Here is a 21359-nt window from a genome sequence, read left to right on the forward strand (position 1 = left end):
CCACACTTCCTCAGCCTGGCTAAATTTAGACATGTGATGCACTGTGTTCATCCTCCTGTTCAGGCCCCTCCTCCACTCTCCCCCTGTCCCCCAGGCCCTTATCTTAATCATTTCCAGACCTCTCCATCCGTCCACACACACACACACACACACACACACACACACACACACACACACACACATACAGAGACACATACACACACACACACACACACACACACACACACACACACATACAGAGACACATACACACACACACACACACACACAGAGACACATACACACACACACACACACACACACAGAGACATCTGACCCACATACACACACAAGCTGCACAAGCTGGAGTGTTTCCAGAGATCCTAAAGTCACTGCTGCTGGCAGGGGGCATGACAGTGTGTGTCTGTGTGTTTATGTGTTTGTAGCCCCCGTCAACCCGTTACAGGGAGGGAAGAGAGAGCAAGATGGTAGGTTGTTGGCCCCAACCCCAGCCCCAGCCTCACCCTCACCTTAGGCTCCACCTCCACCTCCAGCCCCAACCCCAGCCCCACCCTCACCTTAGGCTCCACCTCCACCTCCAGCCCACACCCCAGCTGTGAGTGGCATGTGGAGATAAGATTGTGGGTGTGCTAGGCCTGCCATAGCTGCAGCCAACACATTCCCCGGGGCCCAGGTCTCCAACAGGGGGACAGGGACATCTTTCCACCAGACCAGACCTGGACTGTGTCCCCCTGGCTCTGTCCCCGGGGAACAGAAACACTCAGAGGTTTTCCAAAGTCTGAAAAGGAGAGAAGAGTTGGAACATACTCTAGAAGGAGACATTTACATTACATTTAGTCATTTAGCAGACGCTCTTATCCAGAGCGACTTACAGTAAGTACAGGGACATTCCCCCGAGGCAAGTAGGGTGAAGTGCCTTGCCCAAGGACACAACGTCATTTTTGCACAGCCGGGGAATCGAACTGGCAACCTTCAGATTACTAGCCCGCTTCCCTAACCGCTCAGCCACCTGACTCCATGCAGTGCTCTCTAAATGTTGCCTATTAAGCAATTTTTTTGAACATTTCTTTCGCAAGTCCTTGGTCCATTGTACTGTCTGTTTTTGTAGGGAGGTGATATGTTGGAAACAAAGTGAGATCTATATGGGCACATTCAAGTGATTCACAGTCCTTCACTATTCACCTTTGAGATAAAAGATGATTGGAAGTCGTCATCATTTCTAGACCTCTTATTTGGACCGTCCAGAAGTATAAAAACTTTGAGAACAAAGCAAGAGCAAAAAAGATCTGCTATTACTTATTTAAAGATGAGAAAGAGATTTTTTTTTTATCTCCTTCAAAGTGACAAATATCTCGAGCATGTGAATAAGTAGGGCTTTGAAGATGGCTTTGCTGTTCTAAGCCCGTTTCCTGATCTGAGAGGGGAACTTAAAAGAGAAAAATGACCTATTTTTTATTCAGTGAACACCTATATGAGTAGTATATGGTTGGAAATCCACACAGATTGGCTACCTGCTCTAGAGTCAGAATTAACCACTCCAGACACACACACACATGCACACACACACATATGCATGCACACACACACGCACATGCACAAGCACACACACATGCACACACACATGCATAGACAGCCCCAAGGTTCATAAGGTGTATCATTTTCCCTCTTTTCTCTTGCAGTCTCTTTCTCTATCTGTTCCTCTCTCCGCTTGTCTACGTCACTCCGCACTATGTCTATTCATCCTGTCTTCCTGTGTGTGTGTGTGTGTGTGTGTGCTTTGCGAGTGTGTGTGTGTGCTTTGCGAGTGTGTGTGTGTGTGCTTTGCGAGTGTGTGTGTGTGTGTGCTTTGCGAGTGTGTGTGTGTGTGTGTGTGTGTGTCCATTTGCTCATTCCTTCCCTACAGGAGCATCCTTGTGGCTCCCTCCTGGAACACTGCAGAGGAAATGTTGCATCAGTTAAGTGTGTGTGTGTGTGTGTGTGTGAGAGAGAGAGTCTGCGGATGTGTGTGTGCGAGAGAGACAGAGAAAGAGTGTAAGTGTTTCAGAGAGAAACAGATAGAGAGAAAGAGAGAGCGTCTGTATGTGTGTGTGTGTGTGTGTGTGTATGTGTGTGAGACGGGCTGGTCTGGAGTGCTGAATGGGAATCATATGACTCTGATACTGCAGCATGTATCCAGAGCTGTGTGGATGTTTGGAACAGGAAAGTGGTGCATAGGTGAACTACACACGGTTCAGTTAAACTGATAAACTGACTTAATGGCATTCGTGGTTGCTGTTCTGTTACTCAAACTAAATTTTTGTAGGACCATTGATGAATTCAAATGATTATTATTGTACATTTTGAACACAGAGATGACACTCTCTCCAAACCCCATGAGAGAAACTCTGTCTTTCTTTTTTGGTTTCTGTTTGAATGCCACAGTCACCCTCAGCGCCATCCCACAATGCAACACCCTTTATCTTTTTACTCCTCCGTCCATCCGTCTGTCGTTCATCCATTAGTCCGTCTTTCTTTCAGTCTTTCCCCGCTCTCTTTCCCTCCTTTACATTTACATTGACATTTAAGTCATTTAGCAGACGCTCTTATCCAGAGCGACTTACAGTAAGTACAGGGACATTCCCCCGAGGCAAGTAGGGTGAAGTGCCTTGCCCAGGGACACAACGTCATTTTTTTCAGGAATCGAACCAGCGACCTTATGATTACTAGCCCGATTCTTTAACCGTTCAGCCACCTGACTCTCTCCTTTCCTCCCTCTCTCATACTCAGCGCAATCTACCCATTCCCCATTCCCTTTGTGCTGTCTGTCCCCTGGCTGTCAGTAGCAGGGCTGGGCCTCCTCTGAATAACACATCGATTTAGCTCTCACAGCGCTGATTCTAATGAGCACACGCACCTTCTTACACGCGCGCGCGCTTTCACAAACACGCACGCCTATTCACACAGGCGTGCGTACACGTAGACACACACAGGTTTGTGCACACACACACGTTGGCTTCACACAAACACTTATTCGCACACACACACACACTTACACACAACTTCCATTCCCTTCCTGCTGGTTGAGAAATGGAGACGGACACCTCTCCTGTTCACTCCTGTCTGCCTGGCTGAACCAAGAGAAAATGTGTCTGGAGTGATGAGTTTGTACCAGGAGGAAATCAATTAGTCCTAATAAGATGCTTCCTGTGTCGGGGAGAGAGAGGCGGCGGGGGGGCGGGGGGAGGGGGGGGGCAGACAAGTGAGAGAGAGACATAGAGAGAGAAACAGAGAGAGAGACAGAGAGAGACAGAGCGAGAGACAGACAGAGAGAGACAGAGAGAGAGACAGACAGAGAGAGACAGAGAGAGAGAGAGACAGAGAGAGAGAGACATAAAGAGAGAGAGACAGCGCGAGAGAGACAGACAGAGAGAGACAGACAGAGAGAGACAGACAGAGAGAAACAGACAGAGAGAGACAGACAGAGAGAGACAGACAGAGAGAGACAGAGAGAGAGACAGACAGAGAGAGACAGACAGAGAGAGACAGAGAGAGAGAGATAGAGAGAGCAGGTGAGAGAGACACCTGTGGCTAATTGTGACTCAACCCAAAAGCCTCAGGCCACCTGCCACTCTACATTAGAGCACCCGCCTTCAAACGCTTCAACACCAGAGAGGACGGATAGAGGACATCAAGTCACAAATCATTCTCTCTCACACACACACACACACACACTCAATCTGACATTCTCTATTTCACTCCTCCTCTCCTCTCTATTCTGTGTGACTCGTCTTTCTCTCTCTACTCTATCTGTCTCTCTCTTTCCTATTCTATCCCTCTGTCTCTCTTTCTGATTCACCTCTCCCTCTACTCATCTACCCCTCCGTCTAGCTGTCATGGCAGTGGAACACCACTTCCGTCTGCAGCACAGACCGGGGGGGGGGGGTGTTGGGTCTCCCAGGCAGGCGTTTAACCGGGCGTCCCCCAGGAGAGAAGCCACACTGATCTGACAGCATCTATTCACCAGGAAGATGCATGTTTTTGATCCTCTGTGTTCAAAGCTGAGCTTGTCTGGGCGGAGCCCCAAGGGAGGACTCTGACTGGGCCAGACTGGGACTGGAGTGCCTCTCTCTGCCCTGGGTACTGAGGGGGTAGGGCCAGGGTCAGGGCCTAGGCCCCTTGAGGGAGTACCAGGACTAAAGCCAGGACCAGGACCAGGACAAGGACCAGGACTAAAGCCAGGACCAGGACCAGGACAAGGACCAGGACTAAAGCCAGGACCAGGACCAGGACAAGGACAAGGACTAAAGCCAGGACCAGGACCAGGACAAGGACCAGGACTAAAGCCAGGACCAGGACCAGGACAAGGACAAGGACTAAAGCCAGGACCAGGACCAGGACAAGGACCAGGACTAAAGCCAGGACCAGGACCAGGACCAGGACAAGGACTAAAGCCAGGACCAGGACCAGAATCAGGACAAGGACTAAAGCCAGGACCAGGACCAGGACAAGGACCAGGACTAAAGCCAGGACCAGGACCAGGACAAGGACCAGGACTAAAGCCAGGACCAGGACCAGGACAAGGACCAGGACTAAAGCCAGGACCAGGACCAGGACAAGGACAAGGACTAAAGCCAGGACCAGGACCAGGACAAGGACCAGGACTAAAGCCAGGACCAGGACCAGGACAAGGACCAGGACTAAAGCCAGGACCAGGACCAGGACAAGGACCAGGACTAAAGCCAGGACCAGGACCAGGACAAGGACCAGGACTAAAGCCAGGACCAGGACCAGGACCAGGACAAGGACTAAAGCCAGGACCAGGACCAGGACAAGGACCAGGACTAAAGCCAGGACCAGGACCAGGACAAGGACTAAAGCCAGGACCAGGACCAGGACAAGGACTAAAGCCAGGACCAGGACCAGGACAAGGACCAGGACTAAAGCCAGGACCAGGACCAGGACCAGGACAAGGACCAGGACTAAAGCCAGGACCAGGACCAGGACAAGGACAAGGACTAAAGCCAGGACCAGGACCAGGACAAGGACCAGGACTAAAGCCAGGACCAGGACCAGGACAAGGACCAGGACTAAAGCCAGGACCAGGACCAGGACAAGGACCAGGACTAAAGCCAGGACCAGGACCAGGACAAGGACCAGGACTAAAGCCAGGACCAGGACCAGGACCAGGACAAGGACTAAAGCCAGGACCAGGACCAGGACAAGGACCAGGACTAAAGCCAGGACCAGGACCAGGACCAGGACAAGGACTAAAGCCAGGACCAGGACCAGGACAAGGACTAAAGCCAGGACCAGGACCAGGACAAGGACCAGGACTAAAGCCAGGACCAGGACCAGGACCAGGACAAGCTTACAGGTAGGCTCTTGACGAGGAGGGGGATGGAAGGATGCATTATTCAACAAAGTGAATGTGACTCACGGGGGCGGGAGTTAGGTAACAGTTCAGCACAGGGAGGAAGTTCTTCCTGCCGCTAGTCCTGGTGGGATCCAGATATCATGATACCACATTATTAAGTAAAGACATGTCTGCGTAGTCTATGGTTTTCACCATGTGTGTGTCTCGCCAACGCTGTGTCACACCTTTGTCACAGAGTCTTTCTCAAACAATAATTACTGAGCAAGCAACAGGCCTGACAGCGATGAGACACACACACACTTTTGGGTGTGTGATGTCGAGTCTAAATGTGGACCAGATGAGGGTCTGTTCAAGCCTGGTACCCTTCAGTTCATGACATCAGCATGGTGAGCTAATTGCAGCTCATTAGCAGAGAGGGGTGGTGCGGAGACTGTTAATTTTCATTTAACCTCCTTCTCCTCCATCTACAATAAAGCTTGATGTCACTCCATGTGGCGCAGAACTCCCTCTGACTCCAACACAGCTGTGTCCGAACACACCCTTCTCTCTCTCTCTCTCCCTCTCTCTCTCTCTCTCTCTCTCTCTCTCTCTCTCTCTCTCTCTCTCTCTCTCTCTCCTTGGTCTCTTTCTCTCTCTCTCTCTCGCTCTCTTTCAATCTCCTCTCTATCTTTATCTCTGTTTCTCTCTCTCTCCTCCCTCTCCTGCAACACAACATCTCATTTTGTTTTCTGTTTCTTCGCTTGCCCGGTTGGTTACTGCACAAGTATTTGGTTAGGCTACGGACAGAGAGCGAGAGAGGAAGAAATAGCAAGTGAATGAAAGAGAAAGAGAGAAAGAAAGAGAAAATAATTTTTCACCCTCCAGGTTAAAGTGAGGTAAGGGAACGTTGGCCACGATATGGAATTATGAATGTTATAAAAAAACATTTACAAGTTTGGATACAGAACTTACAAAGCAGCCGCAGCCGCAGCCCTGATCCCCAGTCCTTGTACAGCCAGGAAAAAGGACACAGTTTTAAAATAGCTCCGCATTAGATAGCTATCGTCTCTCTCTCTTAAAACCTGTAAAAAGGCTTTCACAACATTGCTGGAGGACTGAACGATACATCAAGGCTACACCGGCCCCGAGATGTTTGCTCTGCAGTGTCGTTTAGGTTTCGCTCGTCTGAGGCGCGGTGTCACTACCTGCTTGTCGTTTCAGTGTTCTTCTCGTTAATGTAGGAGTGTTTTCCTCAGCCTGGCACAACCTCGAAGATGGAACCAAGAACGCAGACGCCACGTTGGTTTTCTGGTGTTCTGACAGAAGTTTTCACTGAGGAGGCAAAGGCGTTACGTTCAGAACGGAAAGATTCCAACAGCTAATTTTGTATTGCAGCACAGCACACCCAAAACGATCAGTTCTGTCATGGTACATAATATAGTATATATGGTATTCATGCTATGGAGAACTGTGATGCACTGTGTTGAAGTGGCGAGGCAGAAGGCTGGTCTCTGGCTTCTGAAAGTGTTTGAGGAGGAAGTTTGATTAAAAATGACAATTTCCATCAGTACAGTATTTACTGCAAATAGACAGCTGAATGAGAAACTGCTGCTTGTGGAGTGGAGAGGCTCTCTCTCTCTCTCTCTCGCTGTCTCTCTCTCTCTCTCTCTCTCTGTCTCTCTCTCTCTATCTCTAACACACACATACTTACACACACACACACACACACACACACACACACACACACACACACACACACACACACACACACACACACACACACACACACACACAGACAGACAGGATCAGGAATCCTTGAGGTGGTAGTATGCAAAGAATTCTCCATCACCACCAATGATCTCATTAGCGCAAGGGAGTTCTGGGTAGTGCGGATTTAGGTTCTCCTCATTAACACTGACTGCTGTGTAGTTCACGGAGACGGCTTCTGTAAAGGGAATACACTGCCTTACAGGAAACATCAAAGCTTTTGATGTTCCTTTCGCGAAGGCCTTTATTTTTTTATTTTTTGGCACTTCCTGGCACATCTATTTTCTGGATGCTAAGCTCGTCTGCAGAAATTAGCATTTTATACTTTTACAATTTTTCATAGTTTCCACAATGAGGTGCATCTGGTTATCTTTTGAAAACATGTTGACTACATGACCTTTCAATACAATTATTGAACATGGACACACAAAATACAAATATTTGTTTTCTATTTTCTAGCCAACATCAATCAGCAGTTCTATATTTCGAAGCGGCTTATAGTCCGGTTTTAGAACATAAAAGTGGCTTTGTCCCAAGATCTCTACAGACCGTGCAGCTAATTTAATTCTCAACACTTGAACGGGGGCTTATTACTTGAAAGAGGAATGATTCGTAATGAAAGTGAAAGTGAAAGTGCAGTTTATATTCCAGTGTGGTTTATACTCCGATTTACAAACTCAAAGTACTCATTCTGGGGGGAGGGGGGGGGGGGGGGGGGGGGGGGCTTATACACGATGCGGCTTGCTTTACATAACATACAGTTATTCAAAGAACACCCTCTAGATCAGTGATTCTCACTCGGAGCTGGTATGGAGAGGGTCATGGGCTTCTGCTGCCTCAAAGTTAACAAACTTGCTCAAGCAACGAAGGTGCTCAAGTCTGACGCATTCACTGTGAAAAAACGAGTTGATGGCCGTCTCGAGTTATATAGAGTTTACAAGCCACCAACCAGCCAATCAGGACCCCTCCCCGCCTCTCCCCGGTCGTGACTTAATGACCGAAGACAAAAGTGGGTCCTGAGGACCAGTTGAGAAACACTGTAGAATCTAGATCCTGGTTTTGATTGCGCTATCAGAGCACAAGTTTCCATACGACGGTGTCTGAGAGGAACAATGGAATTATTGAAGTGTGTTATCTCTCCTCAGCGCCTGACAAGTCAAAGAGACTGAAGACGATGGAGCGATAGTTTCCATGAGAGGATGAAGGAGGTACACCTCTTTTCATATATATATATATATTTTTGGGGGTATCTCTTGTTCTCTCTTGTTCTGCTCCCTTTTGCAATTTCTTTTCAGAGATCAGGCTAACAAGGTTGTTCTGAGATTGCGAAAGGCATTTACTGTACACAATGTGTTTTATGTTGCAGTGGAAAACATGGTGATTTTGAGCATTGCGATCTTTAACTGCTGTTTGTAGGGATTTATTTACTGTTTATTTTGACCATGACTCTGAATTTGGTGGTACACAGGCTATCAATAGATGTCTCGAGGAACAAGCTAACACCAGAGATGGCAAAAGTACACACATCCTTCACTCAAGTAGAAGTACAGATACTCATGTTTAAAAAGACTGGTCAAAGTTTATGTACTGACTACACCTTTTCACTCCAGTTTTTTCAACCTTTAGAAAATTTTTTTCCACACACAGTCGAACAAGTTGTAAACAGTGCCCCAGTATGGATTTGTCCTAACATATTTCCACAGTTGTTTAGAAGAAAGTCTGAGTGATTTGAGATGTGACGTCCCAGGTGTTCCTGAGAAAAGTCCCTTTCCTGACACAGCTGCCATGCCAACAGCCATTACATCATTTCCTGTTTGACTTTCCTGACCGCTGTTTCACGTTTGACCTGATCGCTTTTTCATGTTTGAGGGGGAAGGTTCAGACCAAACAATCACATGCTCAGACAAACACACAGGAACACACACACACACACACACCTCTTTACCTGGAACCAGACGGTCTTCTTTAGGACAACAACACCACTGTCTGCTCTCTGTCCAGATCACTGACTGTTTGTGCCCCACAGAGAAGACGAGCAGCCAACATCAGCATGTCTTTGAAGTTTCTTATGGCTCTTCTTTACATTTACATTTATTCATTTAGCAGATGCTTTTATCCAAAGCGACTTTCAAGAGAGAGCTTTACAAAGTGCATAGGTCACTGATAACAACAAGATAGCCCCAAAAAACATTGCGGGTAGCCAAAACATGAAGCACATATTGTGAACAACCAAAATACGTGCCAAAGGGAAGAACCACAAGAGCATGTAGTTAAACAAGTTACAATTAAACAACATGAATCGCTATAAGTGCAAGTGTACCTGTAGAAAAGCAAGCAACAGTAAAAAATATTTCAACAATTTAAATCAGTTACCACTAACCAATAAGAGCAGCAAGGCTCTAAGCAAGAGTCATTGTGATCCTTGAGGAAACTAACATGGGGTCCAACAAACCATTCCTAAGTACCGTTGTACTCCCGGAACAAGTGCATCTTGAGCCTTTTCTTGAAGGTGGGGAGACAGTCTGACTAGTGTCTCTGATGGAGGTGGGGAGTTGGTTCCACCACTGGTGGGCCAGACAGGAGAAGAGCTTGTGTTGGGACCGGGCGCTCTTGAGCAGTGGGACCACCAGACGTTTGTCTGAAGAAGACCGTAGGTGGCGGGTGGGGGTGTAAGGCTGCCTTTTATCCAACCTGTCAACAAACCTTTAGTTGAGAGTGTTACAAACACACACACCAACACCCACACCCACACACACAGTTAATGCTGACCTCAGCACGGCCTTCCACTCAAGGCCAAATCTCAAACAACAACAAGGAGGGTTACGACTGTGGAGCTGTGGAAGGATGCGCTGGAGGACGAGACACTCTGAACTGAAGAGAGAGAGACAGAGCAGGAGTGGCAGTGGGAGAGAGAGAGCAGGTGAGAGAGAGAGAGAGAGAGAGAGAGCAGGTGAGAGAGAGAGAGCAGGTGAGAGAGAGAGAGAGCAGGAGTGGGAGAGAGAGCAGGTGAGAGAGAGAGCAGGAGTGGGAGAGAGAGAGCAGGTGAGAGACAGAGCAGGAGTGGCAGTGGGAGAGAGAGAGCAGGTGAGAGAGAGAGAGAGAGAGAGAGCAGGTGAGAGAGAGAGCAGGTGAGAGAGAGAGAGAGCAGGAGTGGGAGAGAGAGAGCAGGTGAGAGAGAGAGCAGGAGTGGGAGAGAGAGAGAGAGACAGAGCAGGAGTGGCAGTGGGAGAGAGAGAGCAGGTGAGAGAGAGAGAGCAGGTGAGAGAGAGAGAGAGCAGGAGTGGGAGAGAGAGCAGGTGAGAGAGAGAGCAGGAGTGGGAGAGAGAGAGAGAGATAGAGAGCAGGTGAGAGAGCAGGAGTGGGAGAGCGAAATAGCAGGAGACACTAGAGGCAGGGAGAGAGAGCAATGAGCGTTTGTTCTGGTCTTGTCAAGGTAGAAGGAAACACGAATGGAGGACAGAGCAGAGCGGGGGAGGAGGAAAGAAAATAACAGAGAGGATGAAGAAGAGAGGGGTTCGAGAAAAACGAAAAACGAAGAGTTCGATCGATAATTGTATGCTATTAAAATTCTTCCCAAGACCTCCAGTCACAACCACATGTGTTAACAGTCATGGTACATTGGGAGGTAGGTCAAAAGGGTGCTTCTGGAATGTTCCAGGGCTCGGAGGTCGTGTCTCCTTCCTGTCCTCCTCAGATCGGTCTCTGGCACAGACAGGACGTTGTGTACCTGACGCCCAGGGACACAGGAAGTAGCTGCTGCAGCGGCTCACGCAGGCCAGGAAGTCCTCTGAGCATGATCAGATAGCGCTGAAAGCTAACGCAACACACCTTGAATACCAATGCCCTGGCTGTCCAGCCATGGTGTGCGCTCTGTGCTGGGTGCAACGCGGCCAGGTATTGTTGTGGTAATGGTGAGATGATATCACATGCTGGAATTTTCTTATAACCGCAGCCAGCGAGGGCATCCAATAATACAATAACTGTAGAAGGTGCAGGTTTCTTTATTGCAGACTCGCTTCACAAATGTTATTGATCAATACGGAGTGCCGTGTGTGTGTGTGTGTGTGTGTGAGTTTCGCCTTCACAGATCTATTCCTTGACCCCGCTGTGCCCCGCAGTTTATCAACAACTGACTGACCTCCACAGTGTTTTATCTGTGTGTGTGTCTGCATCTGAGCAGTCAGACAGACACACACACATGCTTCAAACACACATCCATGTACAAACACACACCACACACACTCTGACTGATAGTGGGTTTATGAAAGCATTTATCTCTCATCCACACCAACGATAAGAACTCAGATTCTATGGTCAGAGCCCAGGGACAAGGATTTTCTACCCAAAGCACTACACTTCATTGAAAACAACATTACAAAAAATTCTGTACTTTCCCCGAGTCAGGGATGGCTGGGGTTTAGGAAAATAATAGAATTCACCCTAGTCCTGACCTCTCTGTTTTTCACTCTTCATCTTCTTCTCCCTATTTCTCTCCTTCTCCTCCCTTCCTTCAATTTCCCGCTCTCTTTCTCCCCCCTCTCTCTCTACCTCTCTCCCCCCCTCCCTCTCTCTACTCCCTCTCTCTACTCTCTCCCTCTCTCACCCCTCTCTCTCTCCCTCTCCCCCCTCTCTCTCCCTCTCCCATCCCTCTCTCTTTCCCTCCTCTCTCTCTCCCTCTCCCCCCCTCTCTCTTCCTCTCCCACCCCTCTTTCTCTCTCTCCCTCCTCCCTCTCTCTTCCTCTCTCTCCCTCTCCCACCCCTCTCTTTCTCTCTCTCCCTCCTCTCTCTCTACCTCTCTCTCTCTCTCTCTCTCTGTGTCATGTCTCCTTCTCCCGTGTCTGTCACATGGAGATGAGGCTGCAGTGATGATACAGACACGCTGCCTGTTAGGAACAGAGTCCCATGCTCTTTTATCTGATGTCCTTTATATCACTGGAGAACTGGTGTGTGTGAGAGAGATAGAGAGAAAGAAAGAGAGTGAGATTGAGAGATAAAAGTGTGTAACTGATGCAAGAGGAAGGTGAGAGGGTAGTGTGTATGTGTGTGTAAATGTGAAAATGTGTGTGCATGTGTGTTGTGTGTTACGAGGGAGAAGATGAGAAGGTAAGGATTCTGTCAGATGGACCAGAGAAGGAGTTCATTTGAAGCTCGCAAATGACAAGAGAAACTGGAACAACAGTTACATGTTGTGGTTTCATGAAGTTGAATTCAGAATCCCATTAGCGAGTATCAGACAGAGAGACTGAGTCACTGATGCTAAGCAGACGATGATGCTTTGATGACTCATTGTGGAATGCTGAGTACAGCAGCCAGTAGGACATGGGGAGGACGTTTGCTGAAGTCAAACCAAACAGCTGTTGTGTTCGGTAGACTTCAGAGGTAAAAGTCAGGTTGAATTTGGGCTTTAATCGTATTACATAAAATCTTAAAAAATTGTTGAACAACTTTCAAGCTTTTATCCGACCTTGTTGCTATAAACTGACCAGATATTTTTTAAGAGGTCAGATGGCTGAACGGTTAGGGAAGCGGGCTATTAATCAGAAGGTTGTTGGTTCGATTCCCGGCCATGCAAAATGACGTTGTATCCTTGGGCAAGGCACTTCACCCTACTTGCCTCGGGGAGAATGTCCCTGTACTTACTGTAAGTCGCTCTGGATAAGAGCGTCTGCTAAATCAATAAATGTAAATGTAAGATACTAAACACCCTGTGTTTTGCAGTTGTGGTTCTGAGCCAGAATGTTATTCTACGTTTGTCCAGTAGAGAGCAGTGTTTAGAAAAGGGATGCTCATGCAAACGCGATTATATCCAGTAGGTTATAATTATACTGTACTCTTTATTATAATGATAACGTACTGCCTATCTACTTATAATACATTGTGTAAAATAACATCTAGCCAAGGCATTTAAATGTTAGATAACTTAAATATCAAGCAGTAAGACCACACTGTAACTGTCTCTCACACACACACACACACACACACACACACACACACACACACACACACACACACACACACACACACACACACACACACACACACACACACACACGCTAAGCTTATTGATCACTCCAGACAGCCCACACTCCACTATCTCTCACCAAAGCCTTGGCATCTAGACATTCCACACCTGTCTGTGCTTCCACTCCATTGGAGCTCGTTCATCATGTGATACCAGACATCATTTACCAGCGTTCCGGAATGTTCCGGAGTGTTCCGGAGTGTTCCGGATTGTTCCTTCGAGCGCAGGGTTCTTCCTGCCTCTTGAGTGTCAAATCAATGCGTTGTGTCTGTCGGACATTCCAGGCAAGTCTTACGGAGAAAGGCAAAGCTGCTTGATAGAAAACAACAACAACAGCTTCACAAACCATAACCATGACGTACGCCTTGGAACCCGACAACGCTATCCCACAAGCACTTGGTACCTGAAGCGTTGATCATAGAAGTACAGATTCCACACGTATCGTCGATAATAAGACGTCTTGGTGGCAGTGTTAAGAGGTCCGCACAGCAGACAGTTGGTGTCCTGGTCTGCTCTTTGCTAAGGTAGGAAAACTATCAGGGCCTTCCTCCCTGCGACGCAGTCATCAGTCTCACTTACGGTGAGAGGGGCTAGCTCACCTCCCGCTATACACACACACAGACAGACACACACACTGTACTCAGCATAACAGCACATGATGTCACTGGGTCTATGACAGATCCACGTCGAGGTTCCGTGACCCACGATGCACCTCTCCGACTAAGACGAATGCTCCTCGGATGGAAAACACTGGAACAGGAGGACTCCAGAGTTCCAAATAATGAAGAGGGGGGGATGAAGATTGATGAGTTGAGTAAAGGACTGTGGATCCTGGCGCGTTTCAGTGAATGTGGGTGCATATGTGTGTGTTTACTGCCTGTGCCTGCTCGTGGGGCTGTGTGTGTGTTTATGTGTGTGTTTCTGTGTGTGCAGCGTCCAGTGAACTGGCAAGCTGAAGGTCAACTCCTCTGTTTTATTAGACAGGACGAACAGAGGGACAGAGATTGGATTAAAGAAGTGACACCGTGCACCTTCAGGGGATCCATCAGACACAACTGACAGCTGCTCTCTCTCCCTCCCTCTCTCTCTCTGTGTGTCTCTCCTCTTTCTACCTTTCCTTTTTGCCATTCATTTTCTCTTTCATTCTTTCGTTCTTCCTTTCTATCGGTCAGGGCTTGCAGACAAAAGTTTGTCCCTTTCTCAGACTGCCATGAATTGATACATTTACAGTGCTTGTCATTGTTCACTCCAGTCTGTACAAACACACCACTGGATGCTGCCGGCACAAACACTACTCTCAAAGAATGTCAGGCAAAGCCATTCCCTTAAAGATGCCAATATACTGTTTTCTATGATTAACATTCCCTGGAAGAAATTGGGGTCATGAAAGCCAACAGAAAGTATACCTGATGTGACACACACACACACACACACACACCCTAGTGCCACTGTGTTAGAAACACATCTAGTGGTGGTAAGAGAAGAGTAAAGGAATCTTAACTCCTGTCTTCTCCAGTCTTAGGTGTCTCCAGTGAAACGTCGTTTTTAACCAGAGCAGGTTACGCAACCTTTCGAGACAGCAGGGATGTAGCGCATGCGGGCGGGTCTACTCCTGGAGCTGCTGGGGAGATGGGATCAAGAGCCTTTCAGACAGAATTAACTAAATAGAGATGATGAGAGAGAGACAGAGAGAGAGAGAGAGAGAGAGGAGTCTAAGAGAGAGAGAGAGAAAGAGAGACAGAGAGAGGAGACTAAAAGAGAGAGAGGAATAGAGAGGAGACAGAGAGAGAGAGAGAGGAGACTAAAAGAGAGAAAAATAGAGAGAGGAGACAGAGAGAGAGAGAGAGAGAGAGAGAGAGAGAGAGAGAGAGAGAGAGAGAGAGAGAGAGAGAGAGAGAGAGAGAGAGAGAGAGAGGAAGTGAGGAAAGATTACCGAGCGGTAACAGAAAAGTAAGAGGAGCAGACTGTAGCGTTTCTCTACATCCACTCCTTAGACCTCGGAGGCTACAGCTAATCTGGAATGTGGGAGACAAGGTAGCTAAACCCTTCTGGTCTGGTGTGATTAGGTCTGGTCTCGTCCAGTCAGCGAGCTAGCTGGTGTTAATGCACGGTCCCCTCACTCTCACCCTCCTCACCTGTGTTCCCTTTTTAAGATATGTATTTTTGAACTTTTACAGCTTTATTAGACCGAGATAGTTACAGAGACAGACATGAAGTGTGTCGGAGAGAGAGGGGAGGACACGCAGAACTGGCCCGGGCAGGAATCGAATCCTGGGCCGCTGAGTTAGGGCCTCAGCCCGTATGGAACACACTTTACCAGGCGACGGTACTAGATCAACCAGGTGAGGTGCCGGGCCTGCTGTGCTTACCGCACGGTCACCTCAGACAGCCCTGTGTGGTGATGCAAGGCTGAGGCCCTCAGGTAAATAATGAATGGCCGTGTGCAGGAGAGCACCATCGATCTACTCTGCTGCTCGTAACCGTGCCAACTGAGAGTGATAGAGAGGGTGGGTGAGAGAGGGAGGTTGAGAGGGAGGGTGAGAGATAGAGAGGGGTGTGGGGGTGGGGGAGTGGAGACAAATGAAAGATGGTGGACTGGGGAAGGATTTTGGCAGCAGCCAAATGGGTCTTAATGGAGGATGTGTGTGTGTGTGTGTAGCCTGTGCACGGATGAGGGATGAGAGAGAGAGCTAGAGGGAGAGAGAGAGGGAAAGAGCACAGCAGAAAGGGGGTGAAAACAGATGCTGACTAAACCCAGGCAGACTGTGGACTCTCCTCATTTGATTGATCATTCCTACGTCGCTTTGAACAAAAGCATCTGCTGAATGAGTGAAATGTCAAATGGAAATGTAGATTTCCCCCTGAGGTGTTCACTGTCAAAGCAGCAGTGACAAAGCAATAAAAACTGTTTAAAACTTCCCCTCAATCTTTGACCTTGCTGGTTACCTGAGGCTGGTGCTTCTGAGTACCTCATCAGCCTGTGGGTCCAGATGTAATCCACATGGCTGACCACAGGTCAGCGCCCCTGGCCTTACACACACACACACACACACACACACACAGAGCGAGATGTCAAGGGGCCACCAGGTCAACCTCAGTGACCCTAAGCTTGCAGACCTGAGAGGGACGCTCAATCAGAGGGTTGACACCCACACACATGAAAACACACACACAGAGACACACACATGTGAACAGAGACACACACATATATAAACAGACACACACACATATAAACACACACGCACACACACACAAAGTATACTCAGCCTGGTCAGATGGTTTTCCTCCTGTGATGTGTGAGTGTTTAAAGTCATGTGAGGTACAGCAGAGCAGTGATCTGGTACACAAAGCTCACTACCTTCATCAATCCCTGGCTGAACGACTCTGTACGGACAGATGAGCGGTGGATGCACAGCTTCCCATCACGGTGGATGCACAGCTTCCCATCACGGTGGATGCACAGCTTCCCATCACGGTGGATGCACAGCCTCCCATCACGGTGGATGCACAGCCTCCCATCACGGTGGATGCACAGCCTCCCATCACGGTGGATGCACAGCTCCCCATCACGGTGGATGCACAGCCTCCCATCACGGTGGATGCACAGCCTCCCATCACGGTGGATGCACAGCTTCCCATCACGGTGGATGCACAGCTTCCCAACAGGTGGATGCACAGCCTCCCATCACGGTGGATGCACAGCCTCCCATCACGGTGGATGCACAGCTTCCCATCACGGTGGATGCACAGCTTCCCATCACGGTGGATGCACAGCTTCCCATCACGGTGGATGCACAGCCTCCCATCACGGTGGATGCACAGCTTCCCATCACGGTGGATGCACAGCCTCCCATCACGGTGGATGCACAGCCTCCCATCACGGTGGATGCACAGCTTCCCATCACGGTGGATGCACAGCTTCCCAACAGGTGGATGCACAGCCTCCCATCACGGTGGATGCACAGCCTCCCATCACGGTGGATGCACAGCTTCCCATCACGGTGGATGCACAGCCTCCCATCACGGTGGATGCACAGCTTCCCATCACGGTGGATGCACAGCCTCCCATCACGGTGGATGCACAGCCTCCCATCACGGTGGATGCACAGCCTCCCATCACGGTGGATGCACAGCCTCCCATCACGGTGGATGCACAGCCTCCCATCACGGTGGATGCACAGCCTCCCATCACGGTGGATGCACAGCCTCCCATCACGGTGGATGCACAGCTTCCCATCACGGTGGATGCACAGCTTCCCATCACGGTGGATGCACAGCCTCCCATCACGGTGGATGCACAGCCTCCCATCACGGTGGATGCACAGCTCCCATCACGGTGGATGCACAGCTTCCCATCACGGTGGATGCACAGCGGTCAGGAGGCAGACATGCGGATTTCCCATTATATAGAAATTTGACATTCTACGGAGAGAAAAAAATGAACTATTGAATCATTGTATGTTGCACCACATGTAGGTGTTTGTTATTAAAGGCTGGCGGATCACGTCAGAACACAGTTTAGGTTACAGCAGAAACACAGATATATGAATGGATAATAAGACAGAATATATGATAGAATATATGATAGCCTTTTGATAAGGCAATAGCTCATCTACAGGCAGTGATTAACATACACGGAGAGGAAAACCCATTGCTTCCTATAAAGAAGGTCTCCACTACTGAAAGAGTACTCAGGAAAGCATCTTATTGAAAGGATGATGGATACAGTAAGTGATCAGTGAAAGCACAATGTTTTATTCAAACATACTGCCACCAGACAGTTGGTACTGTACGACCTTGACGTCTGTTCAGTTTCCTTAACGTCATTTATCACATTCTCTAGCATTAGTGTCTCCTAGACAACGTGAGGATAGACAAAGACCCACTGAGAGGATAATTGTTGGACTCTGCGGCATCTCCAGGGATTGAGGAGTTTTGACACAGAGCGTAAAAAGCAGGGTACTGACTTTCAAAAGCCCCTTTCCGATGAGGACCGCTTAAGCTTGCGAACAATGGATTAAATACCGACCTAAAAACGCTTTTCACCGTCCGTGGCATACAAAACAACGGTGAACTTAGTCATTTCTAGAAACTCCTTTGTTTCCTGTAAGCCTCCTCACAGAATTGTTCTGTTAGACTTCTTAGAAGAAGGACTTATGAAAACAATATTAGGTATTTGGTATGGTATTTTTTGGGGGGGGGCAATTAAATTGAAAGAACTTGTCAAAATGACTGTACTAAGTTTGAACCAGGTAAATGATATTCCTTTAGACATCCCTGTCAAAGCTAAACCACAAGCCTTTTTTCTCAATCCTTCCCTGTTTGATTGGCTCCAAAAGGAACTGCTATAGGGGTGAGAAGATTAAAAAAAACAATCATCTTTGACTTTGAAGTCAAACCTGAAAGCTTCCCGTGTTTCTGTTTGAAAGAGGAGGCTCGTCAATGAGGGGAACAAGAATCTCGTACTGAACAGTTACTACAACTACAACCCCACCAGCGAGCCTTCGTTGTCTTTCTAAACAAATATCTCCTCCCTTTCTCCTACATTTACATTTAGTCATTTAGCAGACACTCTTATCCAGAGCGACTTACAGTAAGTACAGGGACATTCCCCCTGAGGCACGTAGGGTTAAGTGGCTTCCCAAGGACACAACGTCATTTTTGCACAGCTGGGAATCGAACTGGCAACCTTCTGATTACTGGCCCGGTTCCCTCACCGCTCAGCCACCTGAATCTTCCAAACCTCTTTCTTCTTGTCCTCCCCTCTCCCCCCACCATTTCGGTTCACCTCAACTGTCAGTCTTACACGCGAATGATGATTCTTCTAAGGATAAGTGCTAGCCGATGATTATGATAAATCTTCTCAGAAGTATGCCATCTAGAGTTCACTTAAGGTATCGAACAACTCAATGTTGAACGTAAACTGAAGTATCTGGATCAATCTACATACCGCTGTGTGTGCGGAAAAACAACCAACAAAAATGACAAAGTAATCGCTTGTAGACTCAAGCAACCCTCTCGTTTAAATGTTAACCAGGAGATGCCCCACTGAACTGCAATTAGCACCCCGATCTGCTCCTAGGCAGTCTGCAGTAATCATCCCATTTATCCACCAGGGTCTCATTGACGGAGACCGAGCGGTCCAGTGTTTGCTCGTGAGAGATAGATTGTAATTAAAGGCCTAGATGTTCAAATCGAACACGCATTAATTTCGTGTAGCCTATGTTTTTATTTCATATCGTACAACTTGTCAAGGCACTGTCAGACACAGAATAATGCACTTGTCTGAATTGAACAACGGCATTGGCTCTGATTTAGCTGTAGGCTAAGTGGTAAACAGTTTGCTAAACAAATACAGTCGATTAGATCGTAACGAGACAAACTACTGCATAACATTGTTGACATGTGTTGACGTGGCGTTTACCAACAACGCAATGGAAAACTGCTGATTATAGATGGAGTGTGAGGTTTTGTTTTAATGCTGAGCCGTAGGCCTATGTTAATCACCAGTCTCCCTGAGGTGTTTCTTCAGTGTTAACTAAAGCACTTTCCGTCGACATCCCCTTGTAAACCTGTTGTTTTAGTCGAGCTCATGTTTTATTTGATAAGCATAAACAACACGTATTTGTGAATTGGTCTGGAGATCGCAGGTGACTTGCTTGTGCTTTAAACACTAGCTACCATACCTGCGCGTCCAGGCGAGTAAGCTTAACCGACACTTTTGTCGTAGACCTATCCCTGGTTCCACCTAAAGCACTTATGTCAAGGTAAGTCCTCGACTCTGTTTAACTTTAATAAATAATTCACTCACTGCTCTGGCCTGAGGTAGAAGAGAGCAGTAACTCGAGATATTTTTACTTACTTTTTTTCCTCTTCCGGTTGCCACTTCCTCTTGTTCAGAAATTACCCCAGTTAGTGTTGGTGGAAGGCCAGGGGTAGGGCAAGGCCAGGGGTAATACCTTGTTTGTTTATAGCACACGTACACGGAGGCACAATTGAACATCCAGAGGCTAGCATTAGTGCTCTATTTTTAGACGTTTGTATGCAAACAAAGAACTTCACCTGGGTATGCTACTGTGTCCCTCGGCCATGACCAAAACATAATCATCACAATTGATTCACCCTCAAAACCGGCTCTCAAACACACGATCCATTAGTTTAATTGCACTGGGTAAAATAAATGAAGTGTAGGTATATAAAACCGTATTTGGCAGTACTTTCTCAAAGTAATTTGCTTTTCTTTGAACTGGTGCTTCTTTTGAAAATTAATGATGTGTCAGTGAGAAAAAGAGTAGGCGTCAGAACTTCATTGGTTGAGTGGAGTGGACTTAGAGCGCCACCACCTGTTCGATTAGTATATCGCTTCGGCGGACCGTCACAGTTGAGTTGGAGGTTGTCCAGCGAAATCCTGCCAAAGGTAGGCTATATAATGAAATAACGCATGATTTGTTAGTAATGGTGGTAATAACAAAAAGTGGTTATCTAAATAATCAATACAAAATATATCTTTTTGATAAAAATTGAAATACAAATAAAACGATAAAAAGGGATAAGAGGTGGACTGGATTTCTCCAGCACACACCACACATACAGGTCGCCTACAGTGAGATAACCTATTATTTTCATTGTCGTCATGGTCACATACTCACTGCGACTAGCCAGACTGGCAGGGAGAGAGAAATCTAATTTCCTAAAAGCAGAGCCGCAGGCAACAATGATCTCTTAAATAGGCTACACTATCTGTGTTTGTTTCTCTGCTGTAGCTTGAACCTCATCTTGAATGGTTTGAGAACAGGCCATGAACCCCATCTAAAGGAAGGAGTCTGTGTCCCAAGTACAAGGGGATCTCTCTAGTACGTAGAACTATTTGTGATCCTTGACCTACGGTGCCTGTCAAAAGTTTGGTAAAACCTAGTCTTTCATCGCTTTAGAGACACGTCTGTTCGTGTTTTTTATATGAAACAAAGTAAGTAATTTGATGATATGAAGATTTACTTTGACCAAATGTACAAATATTGGTACTATAAACTTACATTTCATCAAACTGTCACCTTAGGCAATATTTGGAGAACGTGCTAACTCATTGTACATGTGGGTTAAATGCCTTACAGACAGTGATTTAATGAATGTATTTAAAAACGATGAAAAGCAGTTAGTGCATGTGTCTCTCGAAAATGATAAAGTGGTGTTTCCAAAATGTTGACAGGCACCGTATATGCACTAGTTGTGCGTCGCTAA

Source organism: Osmerus mordax, chromosome 16, assembly GCF_038355195.1.
Source record: "Osmerus mordax isolate fOsmMor3 chromosome 16, fOsmMor3.pri, whole genome shotgun sequence".
NCBI classification, from domain to species: domain Eukaryota; kingdom Metazoa; phylum Chordata; class Actinopteri; order Osmeriformes; family Osmeridae; genus Osmerus; species Osmerus mordax.